Source organism: Acomys minous (genome assembly GCF_964271855.1).
Source record: "Acomys minous genome assembly, chromosome: 3".
Taxonomy (NCBI): domain Eukaryota; kingdom Metazoa; phylum Chordata; class Mammalia; order Rodentia; family Muridae; genus Acomys; species Acomys minous.
Window position 1 is genome coordinate 51,902,486 of NC_140485.1, and position 12,913 is coordinate 51,915,398.

The following is a 12,913-nucleotide window of genomic DNA, read 5'->3' on the forward strand; positions in this document are numbered from 1 at the left end:
AAACTGCTTCCTTCTTAACTGCAGCCCTCATCTATGGACTCTCCCCAGGAGAATGAAATTGAATTTGACAGAAGTAGCATTTCACAAAACCATATGTAAAAGCAATTGATTTCTATATTTTAGTGATAATTTTAAAAAGAGCTACCATAAGACTGAAGACCTTTTAGAGGTGACAGCTATACAAATTACATCACGGTGTCCCCTGTTCTTTAAATATTACTCTGGACTCATACAGAATGTTGGGCTTGAGTCAGACAAAGACCAGAGCAGCTGATTCTTACAAAGTGGACGCCATGACTAGGGTGGGCAAAAAAGGAAAAGTTCACTTTTGCTGGGAGGAGAAAAGTTTAAGAGACAGTTTAAAATGTGACAAAATCTCAAAAAGGACCACTTTAGAGTTGAAAGTACAGGTGCATATAGATGAAGTAGGATTCTTAGGGCATATTTCAATTCAGTCACAAATTATGGATTGGCGACTCGTCTTTCTTAAATTTGAAATGAAGGGGGAAAGTGACTGAAAACATAAAACATAAAAATATAAAGACATAAAACTCTTTAGTCTGGAGGGGGTCTCACTGTAACCTTTCCCCCTCATGACAGGACTCAGGGCTTAGCTCCCCTCCTGATACAGAAGCAGTCATTTTCAGTGATGGCTACAATGTCCTAGCCCCCTTTGCTCCTTCCCAAAAAAGATGCTCTCGAGATGGTAGCTCTCAAATAAAAGCGGTTTGATGGGAAGGGGAGCCGGTGAAGAAGTTGTGTAGTGAATATTGGGTTCTGTAAGGCACAGGGACAATAGGCATTTGACCTTGCAGTGGCTTGCTCGCTGTTCATCTTTCATCCGAGCACCGGGTCTCACCTGCTCTCTGTGAGTTAATGTATCGTAAGAGCTCTCTGCTCAGGCAGACAGAATAAAAAGAGCCATCTCCTCTTGACAGCCATTCTTCTCCGCCTTACAAGCTTCTGCCACTGCTCTTTCCGCGGCGGCCTCCTCTGATGCATGTAAGCTTGATTTGAAGAGGAAAGGGAGAATTGCCATGTTATGAAAATATCCCTCACACATCCAGAATCCTGGGACAAAATAATATACCATAGCCAGTCAATTCTGGTGGTTGGCTTACCTCTGTGGTTAGACCCAGAGAAAATTAGACCAAGAGATGGATGGTGCTTCCTCCAACAGGCTCCTTACAAAGAAGCGCAGTACTGATCTGACCCAGCACTGAAGGCAAACAGCCTGTCCGTGGGAAGCAAGCCAAGAGTGATGTCACTTTAAAGACCACTGCTACAAAGCCTGCTTCTCCATTCAGAAGGCATACCTTTCTCTGAGGATGGGGATATAGCTCAGTAGTAAGAGCTCTTGCCTGGCACATGTGCAACTCTGATTTCAATCCCCAACTCTGAAATGGGAGGGATAGAGGGAGAAAAGGATGATGGAGGAAGGGAGGGACAAGTGGATGAACAGAGGGACAGAGGATTCCCTTCTCCCCCGTCTGACTCACTCGAGTGAAAACACTGACTTTACCCTGAAGGACTCCTGGCTTCTCTTTGCTTATTACTGCTGAATTTTCCCCCTAGAAGATTGGAGAATGTGTCAGCACATAAAACAAACCTTCAAAGCAGCTAAAGAGGAACTGATCTCACTTGTAAGTTTTTCCTGACTCCAACAGGAAAGGCCTGTGGAAAAGAATCTCCCTAGGGACATTTTCTCAGCAGCAAAATTGAAGACAATAATTCAAGTCTGCACTTCCCTCCTGAGGCAAGCCACATGGGTACAGAAACTGAACTGGATATGAGGTGTGGGTTTTGTGTCGAAGATGAAATTCTGCCAGTGTGACGGGATTGTTCTTAATCCCAAATCCTGCTCTTCAACTGCGTGTCTCAAACTCTCCTTGCTGCGATCCCATGCTGCAAAAGTCAGTAGCAATTGTCTGGAGCACCTCTCCTCATGCGTTGTGTACTGCCTGACCTCTGCTACTCTATGCAACATCTGCCACTATTCATCACTTGCTGTATCCCTGGCACGTCCAGGGGCTTTATGTGTAGTCTGTCATTCAATCCAAAACTTCAGTTAGCATGTAGGGTGGCATGCATCTACTCGTTGTATCATGATCCACTTTCTATAGACCTTAAAGAACTTGAAAAGATTTGTAGTTTGCCTAAAACTACAAGAAATAGCAGAAATCGGGACACAAAAACTAGCCTAAGTGGTTCTAGAGCCTACGTTGGTCCCCATGACTGCACGATATCGTGTCTCTGCCCTTGCCCTTCTGACTGAATCTACCAAAGTCCCTGAGGTACAAAGCCTGCCTCTGTCTAAACCAACTGTTGTCGTATCAACCATGACAGCAGCACTTTCTGAAATGTGCAAGCTTTTATTTTCAAAGCCCTATAAGCTCTTCTTAGCAGAAAAGTGTGACGACAGAATTTAGATGCACCCTGTCTTCATGGCTGTCATGTGACGTGAACGATCCCATGGAACCAAAGCCAACAGGTGTTTTGGGTACAGTCTGAATCGTTCAGGGGTCACATGTAGTCACTCTCCCCTGGGTTAGAAGCTCAATTCTTAACCGTCAGTGTGGCCTTAGGCAGGCTCCTCTACATCACTTAACCTCATTGCACTCATATGTCAAAAAAGAAAGGAAAAATGTGCAACGTTGCACACTCTCTTGTACAGTGTGGATGATAAAAGGAAACAATACACACGAAGTGTTTCTTAGCCAGCTCCGTCACTATATTAAAAGCTGGTCTATTAGGTGGAACTAAGAGGAGTCAATGTGAGGAGTCAAGGTTGCCGTTTTTACACAGAGAAACTCAGGTATGCAGAGAAACCACCAGCTTTTATTGGATAGTTTCATCCCAGTGGCCTCCTGCCATTAGTGATTGTGCACATGTGGATGGAAGAGTTCCTTTACCGTCAGGTCTCTGAGAGGGGAGTTGATGCTTCCCCGGACCCCCCAGAGCACACTTTCCTTCATCCTTACTTTACAGATGCAGCTCCACACAGTCCATCCTCTTCTCTGTTGTGACACTGGATCCAGAAGGTTAACCAAAGGGATAGTTATTCGAGAAGAAAAAGAATGCTTCTGATGGAGCTCTTAACATCAAAGTGTCTTTCGAAAACAACTCTCTTAAAGAAATTCTGTTCTACGATAGTAATGAGCTCCACGTTGTACTTACTACATCACACAATTTCAAAGTTTGGGTGGACGGTGCACTGTGAAAGAGGAGGAGCAATGAGATAGCCTTAGCACAGATGAAGAGTACAAACTAGTCACGATCACCTGCCAGGGTGACCTTCCACCATACAACACTGGCCCATCTCTCCATCCCTATGGAAGAACTGTTTTTCATTAATATTTAAAAGGTATCTAGAGCTATCCATTAATACTACACTTAATTTTTTTAACTTTTTATTAATTTATTCTTGTTACATCTCAATGGTTATCCCATCCCTTATATCCTCCCATTCTTCCCTCCCTCCCATTTTCCCCTTATTTCCCTCCTCTATGACTGTTCCTGAGGGAGATTTCCTCCCCCTGTATATGCTCATAATGTATCAAGTCTCTTCTTGGTAACCTGCTGTCCTTCCTCTGAGTGCCACCAGGCCTCCCCCTCCAGGAGACATGGTCAAATATGAGGCACCAGAGTTCGACTACACTTAATTTTTAAACTTGAATCCATTTATAACTTTCGTATTTGCTTTTTATCAGATAAAACCATTATCCTTTTTAGAAGTTCCTTCTAATACCTATGAAGATTCAAAGTAGATAAAATAACTTCTTAATGCAATACCTGTACCTTTTTATAAAGTAATTACTTATACCTATAAGAAACTTCAGACAGGGCCTGTAAGAATGGCTTTACAATTACTGCTCTCCCAAGTTCAGTTCCCAGAACCTATGTCTGGAAGCTCATAATTAACCTGTAATCCCAGCTCGACATGACCCATTACTGGCCTCAATAGGCACTTGCCAAACACACACAGAAAGAGAGACACACACACAGATACAGACAGAGAGACAGACAGACACACACACACACACACACACAAATAAATCTTTTTTAAAAATATAAAATCAGCCAGGTGTGGGGCACACTCACCACTCTGTAAACATCCTTAGTAAAGCTTGCGTCCATCTTACATTTAAGAAAATAGAAATTCCTTAAATTTGAGCAAGCTGACAAATAGCCCTCCACCTAATTATGCTTAACCATTTTTATTTTGTTTTTCTCAGTACTACTGAACCTAGGGCTCTGTGCGTGCCCCATCGCTCCCCTTTGCTGTATAGTAAACACTAAAGGCAAAAAAATCATCTCATTGTAGCCATGGCTTGTTGTATATTAAAACAGAGCCTGTGGATCTGGCAGGATGTCATATCACCTTCTCCCACACTCAAGGTGCCTGGAAAGTAGAATTAAGATTTCACATAAAATGACTGAAAGGACAGCATGTTTCAGAGACTGGGAGTCAGATTGCCTGGGTTTGAATGCTGACTATACCACTTACTCACTGTGTAAACCTGGGCAATTTTTTTTTCTTTTCGTGTGCCTTCGGTTCTCCAAATGGCAGTAATGACACTTGCCCCGCGATCATTGTATTAAATAAGAGAGCCGTGGAAAGAAACTAAAGGGCTGCCTGGCACCCAACAATTGTAGCTGCTTTTATTAAACTATCATCTGCCTGTGTTTTCAGGGAAGGGCAGTAGGAAGCAGGCTGGCCCCCAATCAAACCCTCTGGAATGAAAAGAGCTGAACGCTCTCTTAGAAGAGACTCAGGAAATTTACAATTACATATAAATAGGCTCATACGTCATTGACTGTCTCATTGCATTTGCATATACATATACCATATTTATTCATAGACTGACAACTGAAGTCTAGTAAATGCAAAATTCTGGAATGTGGTCTCACTTTATCTAATTCTAGTTCCTGGTGACCAGCGGGCCCAGAGTGGAAAGATCAACTTGGCCTAAGAATTCATGCAACAATACTCTTGTTCTAGCTCTACTAACTCCTCCGTGAAGCCCTGGATTCTCCACAGACACATTAAGAACACAGGCATGAGAACAGTATAGTATACTGCACACAGTTATACGAAGAAGAACGAACATTGTGCAAAGAAATTTAATGCTTTGTAAAATGTGAAAGTTTTAGCCAATCATTATGACTCTGAATATTTCTTATTTTAAAAAAATCTTTGCATTCATTTCTTAAAATGATGCAAAGAGTTTTATATTTTTTGCATGTTATATAAAATATATTACATATTCATTTATATATTATATGTAATAAGTAATATATAAAGGGACAAGAGACAAGGACTGTGGAATAGGAAAGAATAGTAGGATGGACAGACAACACAAGATAAAGCTACATTTCTGGGCAGCACTATAGGCAACTGGTTCTTCATCCCTGGGAACCTTTCTGGACATCTACCAAGTACAAATGAAAGCTGGGAAAATAAGGAAAGGACCGTTCATTTGTCTGTTTCTTTCTTCTATGTGTGACACCGTGGGCCACTGATTTATTGGGATTTGAGGGCAGTGAATACTCCCACAGATGGGTGGTCAACATGATGGTGTCAGGGGAACTATGGACGGAAACGTTTGATGAACTTGATCTAGTAGGTCTAAGCCCACACTGAATTGGCACCTTCCACACACACACACACACACACACACACACACACACACACACACACACACAAATGGTTAGTACCCACAGGATGTCCTGTGGGAATGTGTCCTGAGGTCCCAGGAAGCCTCCATGATCCTCACTGGATAAGGAGCTACAAAGTACGAGGTCATTACCGCTTGAAGGAGATGATTCCAAATTGTTCCTGTTGGTCTTTGGCTGTAGCTCAGTGGTAGAGCAATGGCATCTGCAAGACCCTTGGTTCCAGTGTAGCTTTGAAAAAAAATTTTTCTTGAAATCAGATGACAACCTGTGTCTGTTTTACCAAATTTCTCAGTCCTGCGTTTTTCCTTGGTCTTCCCATTGCCTTAGTTTGAGCTCCAAAAGAAAATTTAAGAGAGCACTACAATTAGAAGACCTCATGAAGTCAGCTCAGGCTGTCTTTCTCCCTCCCTCCCCCCCCTCTCTCTCTGTGTGTGTGTGTGTGTGTGTGTGTGTGTGTGTGTGTGTGTGTCTGTGTCTGTGTCTGTGTCTGTGTGTCTGTGTGTCTGTGTGTGTGTGTCTCTGTGTGTGTGTGTGTGTGTGTGTGTGTGTGTGTGTGTGTGTGTGTAGAGACTCCCTCATGTGGAGGGTGGGCAGATACCCTCACATGGTTATGTATGTGTGAGTAAAATGCCCTCACCTGTGTGTGTGCAAATGCCCTCATGTGTGGGTATATGTATGTGCAGATGCCCTCACCTGTATGTGAACGTGTATGTGTACATGCCCTCACTTGTGTGTACGTGTGTGTGCAATGCCTTCACATGGTTATGTGTGTATGAGTAAAGATGCCCTCTCTTGTGTGTGTGTGTGTGTGTGTGTGTGTGTGTGTGTTATGTGTGTGTGCATGTGTGCAGAAGTCCTCTTGTATGTGTTCGTGTTTGTATATAAGTGCAGATGCCCTCACCTGCCTCTGTGTGTGTGTGTATGTGTGTGTGTGTGTGTGTGTGTGTGTGCCCTCGTGTGTGCACATGTGTGAATTCAAAGGTCAACATCAGGTGTCTTCTTCTAGCTCTCTTCACTTTATTCTCAAGACAGGGTCTCTCACTGAACCTGGAGCTCACTGTTTCAGATAGGCTGGTGTGTGAGAGTCCTGACGTCCCTGGGAGCCACCTGTTTCATCCCAGCTCCTGTTCATGATCCAAACTCAGGTCTTCATGCTTGTATGAAGTACTTTTCCCACTGAGCCATCTCTCCAGCCGCAGGGTTCACATTCCATTTCTTGTTGTAGCACATGCGGCTGAGTGATTTTAACCCATAGGACCCTACATTTTTTCATCCATAAAATGAGAGTGTAGAAACCTTTGTCACAGCTGTTTGACTTGAAATTAGAAATGATGTGTGTGTTCTCACATAAAGCAATCCTTGGGAAATAGGACACATTCAATAAACAGATGTTATTATTCTTACTGTCAAAAATGCCATTGCTATTATAAATATATAAACTTCTAAATGCTTTGTGCAGAAAATGAAAGGTACTGTTGTTGCAGCTTGAAATTTGAAAGCAAGTAGCAAGTCAGAAAGGAAAGTTATATTCATAAAACAGGAGACCTTCAGTCCAGTAGTGTGTTTGTCAGGCCCACGAAATCAGTCCATCAGAAAAACATTTCCTTCACACACTGTATGCCAGGCATTATACTAAGTATCATGAAGAATACTGATGTGGCTGAGGACCATAATTCAATAAGCAGGCACCCAGATAAATAAAACGAGGATTCCTAAAATATAGAAAAATGAATAAAATTCATATCAAGTACAAAATATTTTTAGAGTAACTTTGATATTATATGCAGCAAGAAGTCATTTGAGGGACAGGCCCAAGCCAAAGAAACCTTCAGATCTAAAACGCCAGAGCTTCCTAACCATTCCCCAGTTTACAGCCCCAGGGCCGGCACTAGTAGGTATCCAAAGCTGAAGGTCAAATGTTTACAATCAGCCCTATACTGACAAGCAACCCCACTACTGTGTGCTTCCCTCCCCTCTTCAAAAGCCCCTCCTAGATAGCCTCGCCTACCCCATTCATGTTTGGTCTTTTTCTCTTACTATTATAAAAAACGTTTGGGCCAAATGCACCAGGATTTGGACTTAGCCTCACTTCCTAAATAGATTAGCAAAACCATTTCACCTCCCTTAAGCTTGGCTTGACATTACAATTGGAGAGTTAAAAAAAAATATCTACCTGGTAGGGATACTGTAAGAATTAAGTATATAAAATGACTCATGTTGCCATCTCCACTTACTCCCATTATCCTCCATCATCATCATCACCATCTGCAACCTAGCTGAGGAGTCAGCAAACCTGGTTTTGTAGAAACAGCAACGAATACTTCCTTAGTGGCTAAATTTGCACCACGACAGGTAACTAAGTACTTATTTCAATGGAGATATGGTGAGCAAAGCTGTTCTGGTTTCTGTTGCTTTGACAAACACCCAGACAAGAGGCAAAATAGAGGTGGAAAGGGTTTACTCAGCTTGTAATTGCAGGTTGAAGACCATCATTTGGGGAATGTGAGGGCAGGTGGCAGTAGACACACCTAATCTACAGTGAGCAGTAGAGAGAAGAATTAGCTGGCTCTGTGCTTGCTTGTTACTTAGCTTGCTTCCTCTCTTCTTGGGCGGTTCAATGTCCAGCCCAAGCAACGCCACTGAGCACAATGTGCTGGTTGGTTCCTGCTCAATCAGCTAACAGTCTCCTTGCAGATGATTCTAGCTTATGTCAAGTTGATAGTTCAAACTAGCCAGCACAAAAGCCTACACTATCGTCTATCAAGCCATCAACAGAAGTTTTCCAACCCCTGACACAGTCATTGTAACCAATGTATCTGTGCCCATTTCCTATGGCTTCCTAATCCCAGCCATATACCTATCTAAGCTAAATTACCAAGAAACTACCTAAGCCAGCATTAGCAATAGACTTTATAATGAACACCAAATCTCCTAGAGTAGAAATGGCATCTTCAAGCACTGAACTGATAAATATTTGATTCTATATTCATCCACTCACTTGTTTTGGTGTACATTTACACATGCATGTGTAACACACACACACACACACACACACACACACACACACACACACACACACACACAAGCTCTAAAGGGAATTGATTTACATGCACAGTATAGAATAGGGGATGAGCAAGTCATGGGGAGCAAGGCAGTAAACAACATCCCCCACAGCTTCTGCATTAGCTCCTGACTACAGGTTCCTACCCTATTTGAGTTCCTGTCTTGACTTCCTTCAATGATAGGCTACAAATGTAGAAATGTAAGCCAAATAAACCTTTTCCTCCTCAACTTGCTTTTCAGCCATGGTGTTTCAATGCAACAATACTAACTCTAGTGAGGACACCTGGCTAAACCCAAATGTCCATCAGCCATGTCAAGACTGGGAGCTCTGTTTTAGGTCAAAGTGATGTTGGTGTTGTCCAAAGATTTATGCCTGTAATCCCAGGACTGGGGTGGGGCGGGGACAGAGACAGGTAGATTTCTGTGAGTTAGAGGCCAGCCTAATGTACAAAGCAAGCTCAGGACAGCCAAGGCTGCACAGAGAAACCCTGTCTTGAAAAACCAAAAAAAAAAAGGAAAGGAGGTGGGATGAGTTTTTGAAATGCCCATGCTCAGAGAGCAGAACATTGTGTGACTGCACACCACTCAAATCAAAGTATTTCTAGGCTCCTTGACTCGCTTGCTGCCTGCTCCCCGGCTCACTCTGTTCTCAGTACTGCCATGCCTCTGACTGTGGAATATGAAAGCACAGCAAGACTGCCAGGCGGGAAGGACTTCAACAGTGTAGCAGGTAGTAAGAAACACCACAACACCTTTTCCTACTGAGAAGTAAATATTTTTTATTAAACATGTTTGAAGCTTGGACTACTCTTCAGGGGTGAACATTAGGACTAGAGTTAAAGCCATGTTTTCCATCCTCTGCAATAACGCGAGGACTCCCAGGAGTGAGCTGAAATGGCTTGGGATACACATGATGCTTTTTTTCCCAAGAGTATTATACTAAAAAGATATTGAGATGAACCCTAAAATAAAGTGGCCAACTTTATTCCCTGGGTCCTGTTTGTTTTATGGTCTCATTACCTCCACAGATCCTGAATAGCCGCTATAAAAACTGGGAGCTTTGCTATATATTATCTCATTTAACCATCAGAATTCTGGGGCTGTTTTTCTCTGAGCGTTTGAAGCAGCATGATTGTTTTTTACTTTAGAGGGAGGCGATCCGGGCTGAGAAGTGTGAAGCAACCTTGATTGCACATCAAAAGGGGTTTGGATGGTGGTATCTCTGCTGAAGAGGTACAGGGGGTGGCTTCAATAACATCTGTCTTGCTAATAGTCCACATAGATCTCTTTTCAGCTCGTTGGCCAGTCAGACAGATATGCGTCTTCTCTCTCCCAGAGAGCCAGCTAAAAGGCTTCTCCATGGTGCTCTATATCAGCCTGGGTCGCAGACTCCATCACATTGTTTTATAATAATTATTTTTCATGGTTTTTTTTTCTTGCCTAGTTGGTAAACTCATAAAAGTCTGAGGCTTTTTTTTCACTTTGTTCGTTTTATATCTGATAGCACCTGATACATAATAGATACTAAATAAGCATGGAATAAATAATTTGTTGAACTAACTTCCCTGCCTAGAAGCAGCTTCATTGTTGCATATGATTGATTTTGAAATGAGGCAGCATGTAGCAAGCATAATAGGGGTTCAGAGGAAACTCCAGGTGGTGGATTGGGGGGGTGGGGAAAGCACCACGAGAAGGACTTTGAATTTTACTCATTATTCAAGGCTTTGAACTCAATTTCCAAAAGGTATGCAAGTCCCAAGCATCCCATTTGATCTCAGGATCTCGTCGTTTTTTGGAAAAGTCAGCACCATCTGGTTGGTTTGGTGTTTTTCTTTCTTTCTTTCTTTCTTTCTTTCTTTTTTTTTTTTTTAGAAGCTGGCACCCACACCCAGCTGCTAATTTGGACTCCCAAACTACTTTAAAAATTAATGGCTTTATAAAAGGTCTGCAACTCCCTCTTAAGAGTTTAATATCATATTTATAAAGTCAGACCGTGTTGAGTTCCAGCATATTGCAAATAATTTACAGTGTTGTCCTGCTCAGAGCATAACTAATGCAGCACCACAGCTGTGCAGATAACTTTTCCTATCAGCAGATGATAAACCATAAGTGGCCTCGTTTGGATGTGGGGAAATGGTCCAGATTTTTAAAACTGGGAGGGAAATTTGACAGCAATGGCTTCCCTTTTATTTTGCTGTTGATAAACACAGTCCACCTCTTTCCTCCTCATTTACAACCACCGAGGAAGACTGGGCTGCTAGTGGACTTTATGGCTCCTTGGCCCGCCTGCTGAAACACTGTTCCAACCAGCTGGTAGGTAGTTTTGAAAAGTGGGTCAGCCAGCTTGTAGGATCTGATGTCAAAAAGGAACACAATGGAGTGATCGATCGAGGGGTGGACTAAGGCCTTGGATGCAAATCAGCTGCATAAGGATGGCAAGCGATTAAGGGAACTTCTGTACCATTCTGTACCGCACCACTTTAAGGATTCCTGAAAAGTTCTCTCATTCTCTCTCTCTCTCTCTCTCTCTCTCTCTCTCTCTCTCTCTCTCTCTCTCTCTCTCTCTGTCTCTCTCTCATTTGAACAAACAGGTATGAAGTTCTACCTACACAAGATTACGGGATTTGAGCTATTTGTGTATCAACAGCTCTTGTTACCTTGACTCTATTGATAGTTTTGGATGAAAGACAAGAAGGAAGTTTTTGCTTCAACTGGAAATAACCCTGAAAGATTTGCACAGCATTCTGCTCAGCCAAGACACTGTTAAATCCTGTCTTCACTGTGATCTTTAAATTGACTTTTATCGAATGCAAATGTACCTGTGGCATGTGCATAAGCACATGCTAGTGTTTGTGCAAATTTATGCATGTAGGTGTGCACAGGCTAATGAGGCCAGAGATTAATTTGGGATGTCTTCCTAACTTGCTCACCACCTGGTTTCTTGATACAAGGTCTCTCACTAACCAAGAACTTACTGGCTTGACAAAAGTAGCTGCTGTGGAGCTCTGGCGATCCCTATTCCTCCAGTTCCTCACTCCTGGGATTACAGGTATGTGGTACTATGTTCAGCCTTTCATGTGGGTGTGGGGGAGGTCTACATGCCTTCACAACAAGCACTTTACTGACATAGCTTCCTCCATACCTCCATCATTCATATTTTCAAGCATGAATTAATAATTACCTATATACAATAAACTAGAAATAAAAATCTTTTAAACAAAACTATTTAACCTAGGGTTCCCTCCCTGCTGGTACTTTGGCATATCCAGGGCAAACACATGCTCTTGTTTTACTTTGGGGAGGTGTTAGGAGCCTCCTTTCTGTGAAGTGCCCCAGAAACCCCCACAGGAGGCAGAAGAGAAAACTAGGATAGCTCAATTGCAACCATCAGCTAGGCCAGCTGCAGTTCTCCTGTCTGGTATGTAGATCCAGTCGATTTGGTCATTTGGAAGGCAGTGCTCACAACTTTCCCCACACATTGATGCAGGCGTAACCTCAGTAGTGGAATGTAGACAGATGTGACAAAGCATCATTTTTGATCCTTGGCTCTAATAAGACAACACTGTTTCTCCTATTCCTTCTGGGAGCTTCCATGAGAAGGACAGGTCACAGCTGATCCTCCAACCTGATCCCCAGAGTGAGTTCCACTGGGCACAGCCAGACACTTGATGTATACATGGAAAGACATGTATCTGTGGAAACTGCACCGTGGTTGATAAGGCTTACAGCCAGCGTTCATTCAGAATGAAGATTTGTTCATTCTCTCATTCATAAAATAACACCTATAATCTCAGCACTTAAAAGCTGAGGCAGGAAATTACAATGAGTTTGAGGCCATCCTGGGCTACAAAGACTTTGTCCCAAAAGCAAACCAATTATCTAACCAACCAGCCAAAAACAGTCATGTGCCCTACTATATATTGGGCAGAGAGAGAGAGAGGCTCTTCGAATTCTCTTTAAATAGTCCACTTCTGTTGCCCAAACTGGCCTTGAACAGTCTTCCTGAATCAACCTCTTGAGTGATCAAATTATAGGCATAAGCCACCACGGCCAAGTTATATTTGAAGTAAAGATATTTGTGTCTGATTCTTGGGCCTTCTCTTGGCCTCTTTCCTTTCTGTCTGTCTGTCTCATCTAACTCTGATATGATAGTTTATGTTTTATCTTACTA